Raw genomic sequence first — 4,187 nt, 5'->3', positions numbered from 1 at the left:
TATGTTGACAACATTGAATGCAGCATTGTAGCTTCAGAGGGCCTTGTCATATCAAGGGTAAACACTGTATTTTCTTTTTTAATAATTCATGAGCCGAACTGTAAGCAAATTGCTCAAGGCAAAGTGATAATGCATGTTTAAAGTATCTTTTTTTTTTATACTTTCCATCGTACGTGGAGCACAGAGAGAACTGCCAGCTAATACATGTTTATTACTTGGGAGATGGAATATTTATTGACCCATCAGTGAATCCAATTGGTTTTGAGGTGTAGAGAAGTCACAGAGATATTGTTTTTGTATCTGACGATGCGTAAACAGCAGAAGTGCTGCAAAATGAAACGTCGTGGTAGTCGAGACCCAACCGGGTCCGTTCTCATTTTGCCAAAAGAATCGGCTCGTAATGAGATTAGATACCACAGCTTTGGAAGACATCTTGAGTTTCATTTTTATTTATCAATCATGCATGAGGTCACAGAGATAAGACCAAGGTCAGCGAGGCTCCCCGGCAGAGGGACTTCCATTAATACTACTACGCCGATCTGTCTTTCACGCTCACGCCAGCCGTGCACCTCTTCACTGCAGCGGCTGCACAGTGTGAGCTCGAGACCGTCAACAATGCCATTGCATTAGTGCAGCCGCTTCCCTTAACATTGAGTAACATTTTTCGAATGTTTCAAGGAACATTTCATACTAGATGAATGTCAAATTTAATCGTTGAATTATATCATTATATATCAAAAAATGATATCACAAAAAATGGCCAAAAAAATGAAAACAAAAGTAGATTGCTAGTAAAAAAGAACCCCATTCTACTTATGTTAAGTTACTTTGCAAGTGTGGCCAGTTGCTTGTAAAAAGTAATAATAAAAAAACTGTTTAGGCATTTTTTTCAAGGTTGCCCAGTCAAATGTATTTCAAGATATTTTGGACACTGTGTAAACAGATATATCCAGATCATCGCATTATGGACTCTGGGGTAGAGCCATCGTGTTTACCGTTTTCCTTAAACGTGGATGTGCAGCATAGTTTTTCAGGACGGATTTTACTCTCAAAGTATCACCTACGGTATGTCAACAGAACAAACACAACAAGGACATTTTATTGGCCAGGTCCTTGTCCAGAATGGGGGACAGTTGGCCTGGCCCAAATCTTGACAGGTTTTAACCTTGTGTGGCAGGAGGAAGCCCACTCTCCATGTGGCAGACAGCCAGCCCTCTCTCGCAGACGGTGACGTGTGCATACATTTTAAAATATGCAATCACTTGCAGATTAATCTCCTGAGAGTGGCAGCACAGATTGCAAATGTAATATGAACTCTGATGGTTTTCTCAGCAGAATTTAGCCTCAACTCAACAAACGAAAATCACCTGCCTGTCGACTTGAATTGTGCCACATGTCCAGGCTCTAAATAAGTCTGACTATTCATGCGAAACAAGCTATATGCTCAAGGCAACACTGTCTGAATTAAGAAAGTGTCGACTACTTCATAATTGAACATATATAGCATTAATTTAATTGATTTGTTTATCCAGCGGCTCTGAGCTTTGCTTTAGCACAACCACTGGAAATTACCAGATAACTCTCAACATACAGAATGCCTTAAATGTATGGATTTGCATGAAAAAGTCTCTGAAATAATTAGAGCAAAGAGCACACATCTCCGTTCAAGTTGGAAACCCATGGTAATGCTAATAAGTTAGCACTGGTGTCATTTTAACCTTGTCCAGAGTACAAGGAGTGACTTTGTTGAGGTATTTCTGTTCTGTATAATACTGAGGTTCGACCATCGGCCATCAAGTCTCACACAATGACAGCTGAGTTGATTTAAGTTCCAGAGGTGGGGGGCCTCAGTGGGTAGCAAGGCCTTTCTCTACCTTCGCTCAAGCAATTGTACCATACGATTGAAGATACCTCTTGTGTTTTCCTGAAGGCTGGAAGGTTTTAGCAGCCATCTGTTTCCAAGCCTTTAACACTGTCAATATCTCCCCCATTCCTGTCCCCCTCCTCATGGACTCTGCTTTTCTCTCCCTCTATCTCTCTTTTTCCCTCTCGTATTTGAGTTATATAGGTCCAGGCCTAAGAAAATCTCACTCAGTGGCCAGTAGTGACGCCACAGCAAAATGACCCTCAGATGCACAATTATAAGTCCATAATAATATTATGCAAATGCCCTCTGTTTTGCTGGTGGGATGAGGACGGCAGAATGTGCAGGAAGAAGAAAGGATGGAGCAGATCACACCACAGTTTATAACGTAGCTTTACTCAAGTAGAGGTTTAGATTTGACACACCTGAACCTGTAAACACCAATTGTGCCTTAACTTCCTCATTCGTACCATACCCTCACAAACCTTTCATGTGCTCACAGCGTTTCAACAAACTTCTATCTTACAACCACGTTTGACAGAATGATCCTCATTTGACATTCAGTCACGTCTTTTCATGTCCCTTTTGCCCCCGGCCGGGCCCATGCTGTACAAATAGAAATCCCTAAATATGGGCAAACAGTAGATCATCAAGACAAAGGTTGAAAAATCCATTTTCTGTCCCTTAATTAGATTATTCCTCTGCTCTCATCTATTTATCCCCCCTTCTTTGCTCTGTGCATGTCTGTTTGGTCAGTTTAATAAACACTGGACTGTCCCTGACCTACAAGAACACGAAGCGCGGAAAATATTCCCAATGATCTATTATGCATAGAAAAAATAATTAAAAACCAGTGCTCTCTTTTTCACATTTAATTTGCCTTTTAACTCTCCGGGGAGCTCTGGTATGCACTTACCAAAAAGAGCCCTTAATTCCACGATTTTCATAGACAAGTACGTACTGTAGTGTTTTGTCATCTCCGTTGATCAGAGGAGAGTTAAAAGGTTTGCAGCGCCTGCTATGAACACCTTGATGAAGATAAACTCGATATGAGAGTCATTTTCTGTATCAATGGACCCAGTGGCTGTTTTTCATTTAGTCTCCCTCTGGCCCATCAATCTGCTTTCCAGTGCATTTTACAGCTGGCTAATGTCGCCTTTCAATTTGTGGGTGCAGAAATAGTCCACTGCCAACTGATCAGATTGGAGTGCTTGCTGTATTTAAATTTGTTTTCCATGAGGATGGTGTAGAAAGCGGCAAACGGCCAGTCGTGCATGATGCTACACCTGAGCAAATTAGGTTAATAGGCTGATTACTACCACCAGAGTGTTATTTGGTGACTTTCCAACAATGTCTGTGCAAATATGCACATCTAAGATCTTGTTGTGCTTAACACGTGGGGTCAAAATAAAAGGACCATGCTGCTCTCAGTGACTAATTTAACCATAACTCATTTTACACGACTTTTGGATCATTTTGTCTTTTCTAACTTGTAATCAAACCTTGAGTACTTTTATGTACTCAAGGTTTGAGTTAGAGTAAAGCAGTGGAGTAAAGAGCATGCACACACACCGATATAGTTTATGACATTTTTACTTGCAACCAGATGAAAGTGGAAAGAAAGGAATTAGGCTACTTCAGCATAAGAGATCTAACATTTTCAGATAAATGTTCAGTTTGCAGCTCTTGGCTGCCAACCTATGTTAACATACAACCTGTTAAAAAAACAAACTCAGACTCTGCCATGTGCTCGCTTAGACTTACTATAGGGAATGCTAAAGAACAGGGTAGATTGCACAAGACATGATAGCAACCATAGCCGAAAGAAAAACAGAAGCAGCAGCGCCCACAAAAGCTCAAATTTCAGAATAAAAAAATACAAGATGTCAAGAGCAGTGATAGTTTATCATGAAAGATGTTGCCAAACTACAAAAGCAGATTTTTATACACTTCCTCTGTTTTTTCCCCTCTGTTTTAACATTGAACATAAATTTGCTTCTAATGTAGCATGCACTAAAGAAGTAATACATACTGTAACACAGGCTTTACTCTACTGATATGTTCCCTGTAGTCTACGACCGTTTGTGTTCCTCAGAGTTGGACTTAAACCATCTTAAATCAGAGCATTTATTATTACAGCTGTCGGGAATAAAGGCAGGTTGGGGCTGTCTGTCTCCACTGAAATGTTTTCTCAGCTGCTCACTCTGCATTACACACGTCTCCCCGAGTGGTGGACAAGAAGCAGGACCCCAACCGCCGCACACTACAGGGAACACATCAGCCCCCCCCCCCCCCCCCCCCCCCCCCCCCCCCCCCCCCCCCC

Source organism: Anarrhichthys ocellatus, unplaced genomic scaffold, assembly GCF_004355925.1.
Source record: "Anarrhichthys ocellatus isolate YVR2014 unplaced genomic scaffold, GSC_Weel_1.0 scaffold29, whole genome shotgun sequence".
Lineage (NCBI taxonomy): Eukaryota > Metazoa > Chordata > Actinopteri > Perciformes > Anarhichadidae > Anarrhichthys > Anarrhichthys ocellatus.
The sequence above is the reverse complement of the archived record's forward strand: the minus strand, read 5'-3'. Positions refer to the sequence as shown.